This window comes from Cynocephalus volans, chromosome 8 (assembly GCF_027409185.1).
Source record: "Cynocephalus volans isolate mCynVol1 chromosome 8, mCynVol1.pri, whole genome shotgun sequence".
Classification (NCBI taxonomy): Eukaryota; Metazoa; Chordata; class Mammalia; order Dermoptera; family Cynocephalidae; genus Cynocephalus; species Cynocephalus volans.
Window position 1 is genome coordinate 42,221,428 of NC_084467.1, and position 20,177 is coordinate 42,241,604.

The window sequence follows — 20,177 nt, forward strand, 5'->3', positions numbered from 1 at the left end:
AAAAATTTTGTTTTATCCTCAGCCTATAGTATATGATTAAGTGCTCAATAAGTGAGGATATGGGAAAACTGGAGAAGTCAGAGAAGGTAAGCTATGAGTCTCTCAAAAAGCTCACATTAATCCATATTTGGTGGGTAGAAGCAATGGTAGCATTTTCAAACCTGCAATTTCTTTACTGTAGTGGTTCCCAAATTTCTCATTAGTGAAATATGGTACACTAATCCTCACAGTGTTATTGGATGATAACATGAAATATACTATATATATAAGTTCCTTATAAAACTAAAGGCTATTAAATATAAAATGTAAGAATGATGATTTAATTCAATAAACATATATTAAGAATTTACTACATGCTAGGCACTGATAGATAAACATGCTGTTTATTTTGTTTTCAGCAACATCCATTGAAGTTGAAGGTAGTAAAAACATCAGCTTCAAAATATAAACTAGGCTGCTATTCTCTTGGTTAGAATAGGATTCAAAAATACTGAGATTAAGAATATTTGAAATAGGTTGTGAGTACTGACAAATATTCACGCCTTAGGTGAGAAGAGGGTCCAAGCAAGGTTTCTGGCTAACTGCCTGTCTGACTTATGCTCAATAAAGTCTACAAGGCTACTAAATAAATGAAATTTCTATCTTTTAAAATATGGCTCTTTATACTTAAGTTATGAAAATGGGGAAACTATTTGATCCTTCAGTCTATGCAGAGGAGCCTAACTTCGAGATAAATAAGTGCCAGAAAAGCATTAAGAGAAACAGAACCAAAGACATAAAATTTAGCTAGGGGGGATGTTAGAGGTTAGCCAGTTATTGAATGTCAGATATTAAAGCTGGAAGGGATCTTAGAGATCTCTCATCAGTGGTTTTTTAACTTCTTTTCACAGGGTTACCTCCCCCAGGCTGAAACAAAATGTTACACAAAATTACAATTCATACAATAGATAAAAGTAGAGCTACTAGGGTTGATGCTGCGAGAGGGCAATGGGGAAAATAACGCTCTTGGATTTGGCTGTTTCTTCCACATTATCTGTTTGACAGCTAGGATAAGTCTGAAGGACCTCAAAACCTTGTGGAACAATTTTTAAAAGTACTGACATAGTGAGTCTAACAGTTCCAAATCAGGAAGCTAAGATATTCACTCCATTTAACTCAGTATACTCAGCATTTCTGCCTTCAGCATACCCAGCATGCCCAAAATCATATTTTCCCTCTCATCTTTAAGACTGTCTTTTCAATGCTTTGAATAGAAAATGAAAATACACTTGTTAGATAAATAAATGAATGAATGGTCCTTGCCTTAAACTACTTACCCGCATTCGGACTCTACCACTACCACCACTCATATTTCTCACAGAAGCCTGATTCCACACACAATCCTAATCCTCCCTTAGTATTTTGTTCTGTAGAGCCAAGATCTCCTCCTGGTTTAAGCTATTCAACAACTTAAAAATTCAAAACACTTTCTCCTTTCAAAACAGTGAGGGGTCCTCCTTTACAAAATAACACCTTTATTAGGACAACTGTGCTTAAATTCCCTCTATGTTTCAGGCAATCAAATATCTGAAGCATGAAGTTTCCTTTAACTTTGAGGTTTAGTCTTAAGCAGGTAAAGGTTCAAGATTTACAAGGTAAGTGTACCTTGTTTCTTTACAATGCCTAGACAGGTTCACAGGCAAGTGGAAAGAAGAAAAGGACCAGTATGATAAACCTTCTCACATCCTCTACCAGCTAAGCTATCATCTCAGCCTTCATTTAGTCTTGCCTAGTACTCACTCCTCCCTTTGAGAGGCATCAGGTGAGTTGAGGGACATAGGGGAGAGAAAAAAGGGAATGCTTTATACTCATATATACTTCTTTCTTTTCTTACCACTTTTACCTTACTGTCCCATATCTACCCTCTTTCTCCAAATCTAGCTTTCAACCAAATAGCCCTTTTCCATAACAATAGGAACTTATTCTTCATACTAAGATACAGTTGTGATTTTAATTTCCTCCAATGTCTCCATAACTCATTATTCATTTTCCCTTCACAAAGTATAGAGTCCCCAAATCTCTTAAAATCCCAGAAAACAAAATCCTACAACCACTCATCTTCCAAGGGAGGTATCTAAAAAGTCAATTTTGTTGAAAAAAGTATATTTCAAATATGAATTATTGAAGTATCTGCAAGAATGAGCTACTTAATTATGTATAAGGAACTCCCAATCTCTCCACATTTTCATATCAGCCATCTAACAGGTTAGGAAATGCTTTTTCTAAAAAATGATATAAACAATCTTTTCTTCATTAATGCCTGCTGATGAGAATAGATAATCTCTTGGTATCAGTCATGGCTGCCCTGAAATTCTTTGAATCCAGAGAAGCTATTTATTTAGAATTTTATTATTAGCACCGCACTCTCCCGAGTGAGCCACAGGCCGGCCTATTTAGAATTTTAAAAATAGCTTAAAAAAAATTGTGATTCTAGTTTGGCTCTTTATTGCATTCATTTGTTTATTCCTGTTATCATTCAACAAACATTTATAAATCCCCTACTAACTGTCACACTATCTTGGACCTGTGTGAAAGATACAGTCTATGCTGTCTCAAGAAGCACCATATAATAATACATGCAGAGAATTACAATACTGCATGATAAGTGTTATGACATCTAAATTCAGAAGAGAGCACCTAACTTACTAGGGGTGGGAAGGGTTAGGGAGAACTTCCTGGACAAGATGACAAGCAAACTATTTAGACAAAAATTCAGAACTCTTCACAGTAAGCACTAAAGGAAGCTTATAATTGAAGCAGATGTTCCTTTCAACAAACATTCACCAACTACCTATTATGTGGAGGCACCAGATTAAAAGCTAGGGATACAGAGATAAAACATGGTTCTAGCCTTCAAGAATTCTAAAAGGAAGATATATTTAGTCACATGTGTCTTTTTTTAGTGTGATAAGAGATACAATAAAAGTATAAGCAAATATTATTGGAAAATAAGGGCGAGAATGATTAGTTCCTTTAGGATCAGTGAGGAAGACTGTGCAAGACTTTACACAAGTGCTAATATTTAATCCACACCTTAAAGAAATCAATGTGGTGAGTATGTATATAGGAAGACTGGCACCAAGGAAGTTGTACACTAGGCAGAGAAAAAACTCGAGGAAGGAATTGGATGTTTAAAAAAATCAATAAAGAATTCAGAAAAGCAAACTGAATCATCAGCTCTACATGTGGCAGAGAAATGTGGACTGGCAGTAAGGGCAAAAAGGTTTGATGAAACTAGGTTGCGGCAGTTCTTAAACTGGCATGGTAAGATATTTGGGCTTTGCTCTGAAGGCAATAGGGAAATCACTAAAGGTTTTTAGGCAGAGGAGTGTACAAGAAAACATCTTCTGATGGTTGTGTGTGTGTGTGTTTGGGATGGTGTGGTGGCATATGACAGATTAGACCTGAAATAAAAGAAGAGAGACCTATTTCAAAGTTCCAAGGGAGAGGAGCTGAAAGTCTACACTTGAATAGTAGCAGTGGAAATTTACTAAGGTGACAGACTTAAAATACACTTCAGAAGAAATGATAGAAATTGTTGACTATCAGGACTTCCAATCAAGATGGCAGAATAGAATACCTAGTGTCACTCTCTCCCACAATCAACCAATTTACATCTACTAAAAAGCAACAACTGCCATGCTGGGGCTGCTAGAGCTCAAGGGAAGAGGAGGAAAGACCTATGGGGTTCATGAAGCCAGAAGCCATGATGAGAGAAAGAAGGGACCACTCCTACTATTTCAAGCCCTGACCACTTCAAGTCTTGCACTGTTGAGCACTTGGAGCAAGAGCTAGCAAAAGCCTCAGCTGTGCCCTTCATATGAAGTTGCTTGGAGAGTGCAAGGGAGAAGAGAGCTTTGGAGGCGTCCAGGCCAGCAAGTCCACTAACAGAGTTCCTGGGACCCACACAGGAGCAAGGGGCCACAAACAACTGAAAAAAGGAGCCATGCAGAGGCCAGTGAGTCATTGCAAGGGACCAGCGCATGGCCCATCCATGGGAAGCATTTGGAGTGTGGGTGGTGGGGGAGATGGGCCCACCAGGGGGACATTGGGGCAAAGCATGGACAGCTGATCTACCCTCCAATCAGCACAGGACCAGTCAGTGAAGACTAGTCAGGAATATAGAACTGCAGGAGGTACAGTTTGCTGAAAAGACTCAGGCCCAGACCAGAGTTTCCACACAACCTGGTTGTACCAGAACTCACAGGACCCAGAAGTGCTTACAGGGTCAACAATTAAAAGCTGAACTGCACAAAAAGCCTTCCCCAGAGAATCAGCAGCAAAGCAGCAATTTAGTTCAACCATAGGGCTCAAGTGCTGGTTCCCACAGGAAGTTCTCCATTTTAGAAGTAACCAAAGGACAACAAATTAGTTCCAGTGCAGAGTTTAAGTGGTGGGAATAGTGAATAATCCAACACAGAACTGAAAGAAAAAAACAGAAAACCCATAGGTCAGAGACAAAGTTCTGACTTTAACCAGTACCAGTCTAACACCACCAAAGAATACCTATAAAACCTAAAGGACTGGAAGGCCCCTGGGTTCCCAAGCTGGGGTGGGGGGCTGAGGGCCTCAGCCATGCCCCATTGACTTCCACATCCAGCCCAGTGACAACCACTGAGCTACCTCCAGAAGTGGCCTGGGCTCCCAAGCTGGGATGGCAGGGGTCACTGAGGGCCTTAGCCATGCACCCCCCCACCCCTGACATCCGCATCCAGCCCAGTGATGACCACGAGTTTGCTGCGGGAAGTGCCCCAGGCTCCCAAGCCGGGGAGGTGGGAGGCAGAGGGCCTCAGCCATGCCCCGCAATGTTTGTATCCAGTCCAGTAACGACCACTGAGCTGCCACTGGAAAGCCCCCTGGGCTCCTCTGCAAGAATGAGGTGGGTGCCACAGGCCTTGACCACACCCCCCCCTCCTTTCTTCTCTTCGCACTCTACTCCCCTCCCCTTCCCCTCTCCCCCTCCTCCCCAATTGCTTTGCAACAACATCTTAGAATGTAAAAATAATAATAATAATTAAAATTTTTAAAAAAGAAATTGTCGACTATTTAGAATTGGGGATGAAGACAACAGAAAAAGCAAAAATGACACCAAGATTTCTAGTTTGGGTGATTGAGTGGGTACATAAGGCCACGTCTGGTGAGGGAGGATATTGAGGCCAATTAGAATAAACTTGAGGTTTAGGATATCTAGGTAAATAAAACTCACAGGCAGCTGAAAAGAGAATAAATGTAAACCTTCTCAGGAGCTCAGGAATGAGGTCCAGGAAGGATTTAGATTTGGAAGTAATCAGCATATAAACGATAGTAAGTAATAATAATGTATAATAGTAAGTAATAATCATATAAAAAGATAACTCCTTTAAAAATAGAGGAAAAATACAGAGGAAGAAGAATGCTGTGGATTGAATGTCCCCCCCAAAACTCACTGAGGCTTGACCTCCATTGTAACAGTGCTAAGAGGGTAGGAAATCTGACAGATACTTGATTGTAAGGACTGTGCCTTCCTGAATGGATTGATCCATTCACAGAGTAATGGGCATGGTTCTGATGGTGTTATAAGGAGAGCGAGTGAGAAGATTAGCTCTGTCTCTTGCTCATGCCATTTCTCTCACCATGTGAATACCCTGAGTTGCTGTAGAAGAAGGCCTTCACCAGATATGCTCCCTGGACCTCAGACTTCCCAGACTCCAAACTGTGACAAATAAATTTCATTTATTTATAAATTACCCAGTTTCAGGTTTTCTGTTATAACAGAAAACGGACTAATACAAATGTGATGATAAGAATTTATATTATCTCTCTATATGTATCTCTACATATATATATGTATCTATTTTTCAACTGGTAAAGAAAGAGAAACCAGCAAAAGAGATGTAGAAATGGCTGTCAAAGATTAGAAAATAAATTGAGAAAAAGGGTAACAGAGGAGGTCTGAGAAAATTTCTAGAATGGGAGTAGATGACAAAAGCATAGGTGGGTTTAGCAGGACGAAAACTAAGAAAGAAACAGCTATGGCATGATGTGAATAAACAACAACAACAACCAACCTGAATGTACAATCAAAAGACCTGGGATTGGATATTCTACCATTTTCTGTAAAATTTTGGGTGTCTTCACACTCCAACCATAGAATGTGACTAAATATTGCCCCCAAAATGAAAGGAAATGACATAACATGGCACCTTACAAAAACTATTAACTGACTTTAATAGTTAAATTCAATTTTAGTTATATAGTAGGAAGAAGCCAACTGTAGTGAGTTCAGTGAATACAAGATGAAGTAGAGTCATCCAGTATAGATCATTCTTTTTTTTTTTTTTTTGTGACTGGTAAGGGGATCGCAACCCTTGGCTTGGTGTTGCCCGCACCAGCGCGCAGGCCATCCCCATATAGGATCCGAACCAGTGGCCTCGGCGCTGAGAGCGCCGCTGCGCTCCCAGCGCCACACTCTCCCGAGTGAGCCACGGGTTTGGCTCTCCAGTATAGATCATTCTAAGCTCAGCTGTGAGAAGAAAAAAAAAAAAAAAAAGATAGAACTAAAGCTTGAGGAGGAGCCAGGTCTGAAGAAATATTTTTATTAGATGAGATCTGAACATGTTTTTAAGATGAAGAGAAGGAAGCAATAGAGAGGGAAAGGATAAAAATTCCAGAAAGACCACATATCTTTTGGTTCAGTGTTGTGGGAAAGGCCAGTATAGATAATGGGCAGCACATAAACTCTGACAGCAAAGAAACTTCTCAACTAACAAATTAGGGCAAATTTGATGCTAATATAAATATATATTTTTTCAACAGTGAAACGTTTATAAAAAACTTGATGTTATCAGATCAACTGGAACAGTTTCATAGCCAGTGACGAGAATAAACAGTTTTTGTCTTGGGTCAATGATGGACATTAATATGAGTGAGCGGATGGGTTTTGGGGAGAACATAGGTAAGTTCAGTTTTGTACAGAGTGAGTCTGACGTGGGCATTCACATAGAGAGATGTGTAGGAGGCAACTGGATCACTATTTAGCTTGTCTGACCATGGTGCAATTCTATATAATGTTGCCTCCTGTTTTCCATCCTATACTTGTCTCACCAAGATTTAAAAATTGAATTATAGACTTTTGGCAATTATCCATATTTAATTTCATTTTGTTAGGTATAAGCTTCTTTATGGTAAGACTTGCTTGGTTCACAGCCATATTCCCAACACGTAGACCTGTACCTGGCATATAGTAGGTATACAACAAAAATTTATTGAATGAATGATTCCTATCTGTCACTCAAGCCAAAACCTAGACATCACTCTTATCTCCTACCTGTCTTTCATTTTCCACAGATCTTACTGATCTCCCCTCCAAAATATTTCCTTGAATCCATGCCATTCTTTCTCTTACTAGTAGTGTTCTAGTTCAAGATATCATTATCCATTCCCCCCCACACACACTTGGGAATACACATTTTAAATTTAATTCAGTCACTCTCTCATTCTACATATCTGGGCAGTTACCTGTTGCTTTTTACATTTCACTAGCACCTGGGTTGAAATGTCTCTAGTTTTTATTTTTATTTATTGAAACACAATTTATTATATGTGTCTGTGGGGTACAGCATTGAATATGAATATCTGTGTGCAATATATGATGTTCAAATCAGGATAATTAGTATATTCAACATTACACAATGTGATCTTTTTTTGTGGCCCTTTACCAACGTCTCTAGTTTTAAAATAAACAATGCTATGTAGGATCTATCAACTCATCCCTAGAATACTGCAGCTACCTCATTGCCTATATTTGTTTCCACTCATATATCCTATTGTAATTGCCGTACAGTATCTTCCTTGAATTTCCTAATAATATTTTGTAACTTTTTTTTTTTTGGTGTTAAAATGTTATACAAAATATGTTATATAACATTTACCATCACAACTATTTTTTAAAAATTGAAATGTATTGATTGTACATATTTGTGGAGTATAGAGTTATATTTTGATACATGTATACATGTATGCTGATCAAATCAGGGTAATCAGCATATTCATTATCACAAAACTTAATTTCTTTATAATGAGGACACTCAATCTCCTCTGTTCTAGCCATTTGATAACACCCAGTAAATTATTAATTATAGATGTCTAGCTTAACTGTACACAAATAGAACTTATTTGTTTCCTGTCTAGCTGTTTTGTGTACATTAACCAACCTCTCACCATGCCCTCTCCTTCTTCCCCTTTCCCATCCCTAGTAACCACAATTCTGTTCTCTCTTTCTGAAACAATATTATTATTACTGCTTGTTTGTTTAGCTCCCACTTATGAGTAAGAACATGAGGTATTTCTCTTTCTGTGCCTGGCTTATCTCACCTAACATAATTTTCTCCAAGCTTATCCATGTTGCTTCAAATGACAGTATTTCCTTCCTTTTTAATGGCTGAGTGGTATTCCATTGGGTATATATAACACATTTTCTTTATCCAGTCGTCCACTGATGGACATTTAGGTTGGTTCCACATCCTGACTATTGTGAATAGAGCTGCAATAAATATGAGAGTGCAAGTATCGCTTTGACATGATGATTTCCATTCCTTTGGGTATATACCCAATAGCAGGATTGCTGGATCATATGGTAGTTCTATCAGTAGTTGATTGAGAAACCTCCATACTGCTTTCCATATGACTATACTAATTTACAATCCCATCAACAGTATATAAAGGTTCCCTTTCTCCACATCCTTGCCAGCAGTTATTTTCTGTCTTTTTGATAATAACCAGTCTAACTTGGGTGAGATGATATCTCAATGTGGTTTTGATTTGCATTTCTTTGGTGATTAGTGACGATGAGCACTTTCCATATACCTGTTGGTCATTTGCATGTCTTCTTTTGCGAAATGCCTACTCAGCTCCTTTGCCCATTTTTAAATCAGATTATTTGCGGTTTTTACTATTGAGTTAAGTTCCTCCTATATTCTGGATATTAGTCCCTTGTTGGATGCATAGCTTGCAAATATTTTCTCCCATTCTGTAGGTTGTTTGGTTTTCTCTCTGGTTTTTCTCTCTCGTTTTCTTTGCTGTGCAGAAGCTTTTTAGTTTGTATAATCCCATTTGTTTATTTTTTTCTTTTGTTGCCTGTGCTTTAGAGGTTTTATTCATAAAGTCTTTGCTCAGTCCTGCATCCTAAAGTGTTTCCCCCGAGCTGTCTTCAAGGAGTTTTATACTTTCAGGTCTTGTATTTAAGTCTTTAAACCATTTTGAGCTGATTTTGGTATATGGTAAGAGATACGGGTCTATTTCATTCTTCTACCATTTTTAAGTGTACAGTTTGGTGGCATTAAATATATTCTTTATATTGTGCAACTGTCACCACCATCCATCTCCATAACTCTTTTCATCTTGTAAAACTGAAACTCTATACCTATTAACAGTTAACTCCCATTCCCCCCTTCCTCCAGCCCCTGGCAAGCACCATTCTACTTTCCATCTCTATGATTTTGACTACTCTGTGTCATGTAAGTGAAACCATACAGTATTTGTCTTTTTCTGACTGACTTGTTTCACTTAGCATAAGGTTCTCAATGTTTATCCATGTTAGGATATATTGTAGAGTTTCCTTCCTTTTAAAGGCTGAGTAATATTCCAAAGAATGGACACACTGCATTTTGCTTATTCATTCAATTGACAATGAACACTTGAATTGCTTCCATATTTTAGCTATTGTGAATAATGTTGCTATGAACATGGTTGTACAAATATCTCCTCAAGACCCTGCTTTCAATTCTTTGGGGCATATTGGAAGTGGAATTGCTGCATCATACAGTAAGTCTAGTTTTTGACGAACTGACATACTGTTTTCCACAGTGGAAACACTTTTTAACAGGTGTGAAGCAATGCTTCACTGTGGTTTTAAATTTTCATTTCCCTGATGGTTCACAATGTTGAGCATCTTTTCCCATACCTGTTAGCCATCTGTATGTCTTCTTTTGACAAATTTCTATTCAGGTGCTTTGCTCATTTTTTAATTGGGTTGTTTGTTTTCTTGTGATTGAGTTCCTTGTGCATTTTGGATACTAACCCTTTATCAGATATATGGTTTTCAAATAATTTTTCCCAGGCTGTAGTTTGTTTCTTTACTTTGTTAATGGTTTCCTTTGCTATACAGAAGCTTTTCGGTTTGAGGCAATCCTCATTTATCATTTTTGCTTTTGCTTCCTGTGCTTTTGGGGTGAAATCCAAGAAATCAGTGTCCAGACCAAGCTCATGGAACTCACCCCCTCCCCCAGTTTCTTTTAGTAATTTTACAGTTTCAGATCTTATGTATAAGTCTTTCATCCATTTTGAGGTGATTTTTGTATATGGTATGAGATAAGGGTCCAATTTCATTCTTCTGCAGGGGCATATCCAGTTTTCCCAACGTCATTTCTTGAAGAGACTACCCTTTCACATTGTGTGTTCTTGTCACCTTTGTTGAAAATCAATAGACCATAAATGCATGGGTTCATTTTTGGGCTCTCTATTGTTCCAATGATCAATTTTTAATGTCAGTACCATGGATTTTTTTTTTCTTTTTTTCTGTTTACTGGTGGCTGGCCAGTACAGGGATTTGAACCCTCAATCTTGGTGTTATCAACACCGTGCTCTAACCAACTGAGCTAACCAGGCAGCCCCATGCTGTTTTGATTCTGACAGCTTTGCAATATATTTTGAAATCAGGTAATGTGATACTTTTGCTTTTCTTTTTTCACTCAAGATTGCTCTGCTATTCAGGGTCTTTTGTGACTCCTTACCAAATTTAGGATTTTTTTTCCCTATTTCTGTGAAAAATGTCATTGGAATTTTCATAGAGAATGTATTGAATCTTTAGATCACTTTTGCAAGTAATGGATATTTTTTAAATGTTAATTATTCCAATCCATGAACATGGCATTTTTTTCCATATACTTGTGTATTCTTCAATTTCTTTCATCATGTTTTATAGTTTTCAGTGTCCAGATCTTTAACCTCCTTGGTTAAATTTATTCCTCAGTATTTTATTTTTGGTAGCTATTCCAAATGGAATGTTTTCTTGATTTCTCTTTTGGACAGTTTGTTGTTACTATATAGAAATGCTAGTGATTTTCCCACTAGGCCCTGAGGCAGCAGCTCCAACCTGACAGCCCCCACGGGATCCAGGCAAGGTGAGTCCCTGCCCCAAAGAGGCCCAAACTGCTGACCCCCAGTCCCAGAGGCAGCAGCTCCAACCCAGCAACCCCTGTGGGATCTAGGCCAGGAGAGTCCCCGCCTCGAGAGCCTGAACTGCCAACCCCCAGGCCCTGAGGCAGTAGTAGGCAGCTGAGCATTGGCAAAAGCTCCTGCCACTGCTGTAGACACTAGGGTGGAACAAGTGGACTGTGAAAGCTTCTGTCACAATGACCAAACACCAACAGAGAGATACTAGAAATATGAAAAACCGAGAAAGTATGACACCACCAAAAGAATATAATAACTCTCAAGTTCTAGATCCTATAGAACAAGAAGTCCATGAAATGACTGACAAGGAATTTCAAGCAACAATTCTAAGGAAATTAAATGAGATACCTAAGACTCAGTTAGACAACACAACAAAATGAGAAAAAGTATACAGGACCTGAAAGAGGAAATGTACAAAGCAATCAATGCCCTGAAAAAGAATGTAGCAGAGCTTATGGAGCTGAAGGATTCATTCAACAAACTAAAAAACACAACGGAGAGCATAATCAGCAGGCTAGAACAAGGAGAAAAGATAACTTCTGACCTTGAAGATGGCCTGATTGAAATAACACAGGAGGACAAAAAAAGGAAAAAAAGAATTTAAAAAATTGAAGAAAATCTAACAGAGATAACAGACAACTTTAAGTGCTCAAATATCTGAATCATGCATATTCTCCAGAAGGGCAGGAAAAAGGAACTGGCATTGAAAACATATTCAACAAAATAATAGCAGAAACATTCCCAGGTATACGGAAAGATACAGATCTTCAGATACGGGAGGCTTAAAGGTCCCCAAACATATCAACCCAAAAAGGTTCTCTCTGAGACATGTTATGGTCAAATTGGCAAAACTCAAAGACAGAGAATCTTAAAAAGCTGCAATACAGAAGCATCAAGTCACATACAAGGGAGCACCTATCAGACGAACATCAGAATTTTCATCAAAAACTCTAAAAGCCAGAAGAGAATGGGATGATATATTCAAAATACTAAAAGACAAAAATTTCCAGCCAAAAATACTTTACCCAGCAAGGCTATCCTTCTAAAATGAAGGTCAAATAGTATATTTCCCAAGCAAACAAAAACTGCGGGAGGTCTTTACCATACAACCAGCCTTAAAAGAAATTCACAAGGGAGTACTGGGTCTAGTACCTGAAAAACAACCATCATTACCATGAATACTCAAGAAAGAAGAAAACCCACTAGTAAACTAAAAATGCTAACAATAAAGAGGAAAAAAAAGTTTATCTACCATCCCAAGAAACCAACAAACACAGAAGACAAACAGTAAATCAGAAAGAAAGGAACAAAAGATATTTAAAACATCCAAACAAAAATCAATAAAATACAAGGAGTAAATCAACACCTTTCAGTAATAACTCTTAATATAAAAGGTTTGAATTCCCCACTCGAAAGACACAGACTGACTGATTGGATTAAAGAGATGGACCCAACAATATACTGCCTTAAGATACATGCAGACTAAGAGTGAAAGGATGGAAAAAGATATACCATGCAAATAGAAACGAAAAACTAGCTGAGATAGCTATTCTTATATCAGATAAAATAGACTTTAGAGCGAAAACCATAAAAAGCGATAAAGAAAGCCACTATATAATGATAAAGGGATCTATTCAACAAGAAGACATAACAATCATACATATATATGCACCCAACATCAGACCAGCCAAATTTATAAAGCAAATACTATTAGACATAAAGAAAGAGACAGACACTATAACACCATAATAGCTGGGGATGTGAACACCTCACTCTCAACATTGGACAGATCATCTAGGCAAAAAATCAACAGAGAAACACAAAATCTAAACAACACTTTGGACCAATTGGACTTGGCAGATAAAGACAGAACATTTCATTCAACAACCTCAGAATATTCATTCTTTTCGTCAGCACATGGAACATTCTCCAGAATAGACCACGTTAGGTCACAAATTGTCTCAACAAATCACAAAAATTAAAATTATTCCAAGTATTTTTTCGGACTACAAGGATTAATACTAGAAACCAATAACAAGCGAAACTCGAAACTATACAAATACATGGAAATTAAACAACATTCTACTTAATGACATATGAGTCCAAGAAGAAATTAAACAGAAAATCAAAAAATTTATTGAAACTATTGAAAATACTGACACATCATACCAAAACCTGTGGGATGCTGCAAAAGCAGTATTTAGGGGAAAATTATCACATTAAATGCTTACTTCTGAATAATGGAAAGACGGCAAGTAATCAACCAAACACTTCACCTTCGAGAATTAGAAAAACAAGAACAATCCAAACCCAAAGTAGGTAGATGGAAAGAAATAATTAAGATCAGAGAAGAACTAAATGAAACAGAAATCCAAAAAATGATACAACAGATGAATGAAACACAAAGTTCACTTTTGGAAAAGATAAATAAAATTGACAAATCATTAGCAAGCCCTAACTAAAAAAAGAAGAGAGTAGACACAGATAACAAAATTAGAAATGAAAAGGTGATATAACAGCCAATACCTCAGAAATAAAAGAAATCATTAGAGACTACTATAAACAAATATACACAGACAAATTTGAAAATCTGGAGGAAATGGATAAATTTTTGAACACATACAAAGTACCAAGACTGAGCCAAGAAGACAGAAATCTGAACAGATCAATAATAATCAAAGAGATTGAAGCTGTTTTCAGCAGTCTCCCAACAAAGAAAAGCCCAGGATCGGATGGCTTCACTGCAGAATTCTACAAAACCCATAAAGAAGAATGAATACCAATTCTCTACAAACTATTCCAAAAATGTGAAATAGAGGCCAATCTCCCAAACTCATTCGATGAGGCAAAATTCACCGTTACCAAACCAGACAGATACAACAAAAAAGAAAACTATAGGCCAATATCTTTGATGAATAAAGATGCAAAAATCCTCAATAAAATACTAGCTAATGGAATACAACAACATATACATAAAATTATATACCATGATCAAGTGGGATTCATCCCAGGGATGTAAGTTTGGTTAAAAATATGCAAATCAATAAATGTGATACACCACATCAACAAAGTCAAAGACAAAAACCATATGACCATCTCTACAGACACTGAAAAAGCATTTGACAAAATTCAACCTTTGTTCATGATAAAGATTTCCTATAAATTAGGTATAGAAGGAAAATAACACAATTAAAGCCATATATCACAAACCCTTTGCTAATATCATCCTGAATGGGGAAAAGTTGAGAGCTTTTCCCTTAAGAACAGGAACAAGACAAGGATGCCCACTCTCACCACTCCTATTCAACATAGTATTGGAAGTACTAGCCAGAGCAATCAGGGGAGAGAAGGAAATAAAGGGCATCCAGATTGGAAAAAATGAGGTCAAACTGTTCCTGTTTGCAGATGACATGATACTATATGAAGAACAGCCTAAAGACTCTATCAAAAAAACTTGTAAATAAATGATTTCAGCAAAGTTGCAGGATACAAAAATCAACATGCAAAAATCAGTAGCATTTCTAAACTCCAACAAGAACTAACAGAAAGAAAGGTGAAGAAAGCCAGCTCATTTACAATAGTCACCAAAAAAAAAAAATAAGTAGGAATAAATGTAACCAATGATGTAAAAAATCTCTATGATGAGAACTACAAACCACTGTTGAGAGAAATTAAAGATGACACAAGAAGATGGAAAGATACTTCATGCTCTTGGATTGGAAGAATTAACACTGTGAAAATGTCCATATCACCCAAAGTTATCTACAGATTCAACAAACCCCATCAAAATTCCAATAACATTTTTGTCAAAATTGGAAAAAAACAATCCTAACATTCATATGGATAAACAAAAGACCTTGAATAACCAAAGCAATACTGAATAAAAAAAAAAGATAAAGTTGGAGGCATAACACAACCTGATTTTAAGCTACACGACAAAGCTATAATAATCAAAAGAACATGGTACTGGCATAAAAAGAGATACACAGAATAGAGAACACAGAAATCAACCCACAAACTTACAGCCAACTGACCTTCAAGAAAGGCACCAAGAACATACAATGTGGAAAAGACTGCCTCTTCAGTAAATGGTGCTGGGAAAATGGACATTCATATGTAGGAGGATAAAACTAGACCCGTACCTCTCCATATACCAAAATCAACTCAAAATGGATTAAAGAATTAAATATATGTCTGGAAACAATAATACTCCTTAAAGAAAACATAGGGAAACACTCCAGGAGGTAGGATTGGGTACAGACTTCATGAAGATGACTCCAAAAGGACAGGCAAGCAAAGGAAAAATAAACAAATGGGATTATATCAAACTATAAAGCTTCTGCACAGCAAAATAAACAATTATCAGAGTAAAAAGACAACCAACAGAGTGGGAGAAAATATTTGCAAAATATACACCTGACAAAGGATTAATATCTAGAGTATACAAGGAACTGAAACAACTTAACAGCAAAAAAACAAGTAACCCAATTAAAAAAGGGACAAAGGAGCTGAACAGGCATTTCTCAAAGGAAGATATACAAATGGCCAACAGACACATGTAAAAATGCTCAACATCACTCAGCATTTGGGAAATGCAAACTAATACCACTTTGAGATACCATCTCACTCCAGTTAGGATGGCAAACATCCAAAAGACTGAGAATGATAATTGCTGGCGAGGATGTGGAGAGAAAGGAACCCTCCTACACTGTTGGAGGGAATGCAAAATGGTGCAGCCTCTATGGAAAATGGTATGGAGGTTTCTCAAACAATCATAGATAGATCTACCATATGACCCTGCTATTCCACTGCTGGGTATATATCCAGAGGAATGGAAATCATCATGTTGAAGGGATACCTGTACTCCCATGTTTACTGCAGTGCTATTTACAATAGCCAAGAGTTGGAACCAGCCTAAGTGTCCATCATCAGATGAGTGGATAAGGAAACTGTGGCATATCTACACAATAGAATACTACTCTGCTATAAAAAAGAACGAAATACTACCATTGGCAGCAACATAGATGGATTTAGAGACAATTATATTAAGTGAAATAAGCCAGTCACAGAAAGGGAAATACCATATGTTCTCACTTATTTGTGGGAGCTAATAAAAATAAATAATATGCAAACAAATAAGGAGGTGGGGGAGAAGAGACAACAATCACAAAAATTCCTTGAACGTGTTAAGACAAGTGAACGGATATGATGTTGATGGGGGGGAAAGGGGGAGAGGGAGGGAGGAAAAGGAGAAATTGGTAAAGGGACACAAAAATCAACTACATTGTATATTGATAAATTAAAATTTAAAAAAATGAAGTCATTTAAAATTATTTTTAAAAGAAAAAGTTGCTACTGGTTTTTCAATGTTGATTTCATATCCTGTAACTTTAGTGAATTCATTTACTAGTTCTGAAAGATTTTTTTGGTGGAGTCTTTAAGGTTTTCTATATGAGGATACTTCAAAAAGTTTGTAGAAAAATGATTTAAATGTTAATACAACAGCAAAACCAAAAAGAGAAATGAGAAAAAAAAAAAAAAAGTAGAATAAGAAAAAAAAAATTAATACAAATGTTTATGTGGCATTTTTTGAAGACATATATATAAGATCATGTCATCAGAAAACAGAAAATATTTCACTTTTTCCTTTTCTATCTGGATGCCTATTGTTTCTTTTTCTTGCCTATTTGCTTTGGCAAGGACTTCCACTATTACGTTGAATAGAAGTGGTGAGTGAGTATTCTCATCTTATTACTGATCTTAAAGGAAAATCTTGCAACTTTTTACTGTTGAGTATGATGCTAGCTGTGGGCTTGTCATATATGTCCTTTATTGTGTGAGGTAATTTCATTATATACCTAATTTGCTGAGAGTTTTTATAATGAAAAAGTACTGAATTTTGTCAACATTTTTCTTTTTCTGTACCTTTTCGGAAGATCATACAGTTTTAGTCCTTCATTCTGTTAATGTGGTATATTACGTTTACTGATTTGAATATGTTGAACCATCCTTACATCCCAGGGATAAATCCCACATGATCATGGGGAATGATCTTAATGTGCTGTTAAATCCAGTTTGCTAATATTTTATTGACAATTTTTACATCTATGTTCATCAGGGATACTGGCCTATAATCTTATTTTCTTGTAGTGTCCTTGTCTGGCTTTGGTATCAGGGTAATGCTGGACTTGTAAAATGAGTTTGGAATTATTTCATCCTCTTCAATTTTTTAGAAGAGTTTGAGGAGACTGGTATTAGTTCTTCTTTAAATGTTTGACAGAATTTAGCAATGAATCATTGGGACTTAGGGTTTTCTTTGATGGGAAACTTAAAAAAAATTTTTTTTTAATTTTAACATTTACTTATACATATTTGTGGGGTACAGTGTGTTGTTTCAATACATGCGTATACTGCACAATGATTCACTTAGGGTAGACAGTGTAGTTTTTGTACATGCCATTCCACCCTCCCCCTGCCACCTCTGGTAACCATCATTCTATTCTACTTCTATGAGAACCATTTTTTTTTTTAAGATTCCACATAAGTGAGATAATGCAGTATTTGTCTTTCTATGTGCCTGACTTACTTTACTTAACATAATGGTTTCCAGTTCCATAGATTTTGCTGCAAATAACAGTATATCATTTCTTTTTATGGTTTAATAGTATTCCATTGTGTATATATACCACAGATTTTTAAAATTTCATTTTTATTATTATTTTTTATCCATTCACCCACTGATGGGCATTTAGATTTATTTGATTTCCTGGCTACTGTTAATAGCACTGTGATGAACAAAGGAGTGCAGGTGTCTTTTTGATATACTGATTTCATTTCCTTTGGGTATATACCCAGTAGTGGGACAGCTCAGTCATAAGGTAGATCTATTTTTAGTTTTCTGAGGAACCTACATACTATTCTCCACAATGGCTGTACCAATTTACATTCTCACCAACAATGTAGGACAGTTCCGTTTTCTCTGCATCCTCACCAGCATTTGTTATTTTCTATCTTGTGGATAATAGCCATTCTAGTTGGAGTGAGATAATATCTCATTGTGGTTTTAATTTGCATTTCTCCAATGATTAATGATGTTGAATATTTTTTCATGTGCTTTTTGGACATTTTGTATGTCTTCTTTTGAGAAATGTCCATTCAGGTCTTTTGCCCATTTTTAAATTGGGTAATACGCTTTTTTGCTGTTGAGTTGTTTGTGTTCCTTATATATTCTGTATATCAGCCCCTTGTCTGATGTATACTTCGCAAATACTTTCTGATAGAGGGGTTTTTTTATAACTGATTCAATCTCCTTACTTGTAATCAGTCTGTTCAGATTTTCTATTTCACTCTTGGTAGGCTGTATATTCCTAGGAATTTGCCGTTTTCTTCTAGGCTATCCAATTTGCTGGTGCACTGTTGTTTATAATAGTCTCCTATGATCCTTTATATCTGTGTGGTATCAGTAGTAATGTCTCCTCTTTTATTTCTGATTTTATTTGAAACTTCTGTTTCATCTAGTTAAAGGTTTGTGAATTTTGTTTATCTTTTCAAACAACCCACAGTAAGTTTTGTCAATCTTTCCTATTGTTTCTATACTATCTATTTTGTTTATTTCTGCTCTGATCTTTATTATTTCTTTTCTTCTACTAACTTTGGGCTTAGAATACTCTTCTTTTTCTAGTTCCTTGAGATATACTGTTAGATTGCTTGAGATCTTTCTTGGGTTTTTTTTTTGATGTAGGCTATTATTGCTATAAATTTCCTTTGTTGAACTGCCTTTGCTTCATCCCTTAAGTTTAGGTATGTTGTGTTTCTATTTCCATCTGTCTTTAAATATTTTTTATTTTTCTTTTTAATTTCTTCTTTGGCCCATTGTTTGTTCAGAAACATGTCATTTGATTTCCACATATTTGTGACTACTTTTCCCTCTGTTACTGATTTCTAGTTTCATATCAGTATGGTCAGAAAAGATACTTGATATGATTTCAGTCTTCTTAAATTTAAGACTTGTTTTGTGGCCTAACATATGATCTATCATGGAGGATTCTCCATGAGCACTTGGAAAGAATATGTATTCTGCTGCTGTTGGATGGAATGCTCTGTATATGTCTATTAGGCTGATTTCATCTAAAGTGTAGTTCAAGTCTAGTGTTTTCCTATTAATTTACAGCCCTGTGATCTGTCCATTGCTGAAAGTGAGATATTGAAGTCTCTTACTATTATTGTATTACAGGCTATCTCTCCCTTCAATTTTGTTAATATTTGCTTTATATATTTAGATGGTCTGCTCTTGGGTGCATGCATATTTATAATTATTATATTCTCTCAATGAACTGACACCTTTATCTTTATATATGACCGTCTCTGTCTCTTTCTATAGTTTTTGACTTACAGTCTATTTTGTCTATTATAAGTATAGCAACCTCTGCTCTTTTTTGGTTCCCACTTGCATGGAACGACTTTTCCCATCCATTCATTTTTAGTTTACGTATGTCCTTTAATATGAAATGAGTCTCTTGTAGGCCGCATATGGTTAGGTCTTATTTTTTTTAATCCATTCAGCCACTCTATGACTTTTGATTGGAGAATTTAATTCATCTACATTCAAGGTAATTGTTGACAGGTAAGAACTTACTCATGACATTTTGTAAATTGTTTTTTGGTTATTTTGCATATCCTTTGTTCCTTTTTTCCCTCTCTTGCCATCTTTGCAGTTTAATGATTTTCTGTAGTAGTGCATTTCGATTCCTTTCTTTTCATTTTTTCTGTATCTACTAAAGGTTTTTGCTTTGTGGTTAGTATGAAGCTTACATAAAACATCTAATAACTTAAAACAGGCTATTTTAAGCTCATAACTTAATTTTGATTACATACAGAAACTCTACACTTTTATTCCCTCTCAGTTTTATGTTTTTGATGTACAACTT

At 36.3% G+C, this 20,177-nt stretch overlaps 1 protein-coding gene across 1 annotated transcript in view; it reads right to left on the reverse strand.

Moving 5' to 3' along the window:
- FAF1 (Fas associated factor 1) overlaps positions 1-20,177 on the reverse strand; it is a 516,326-nt gene that overhangs the window by 155,572 nt on the left and 340,577 nt on the right. The gene's annotated exons all lie outside the window — the stretch shown is intronic.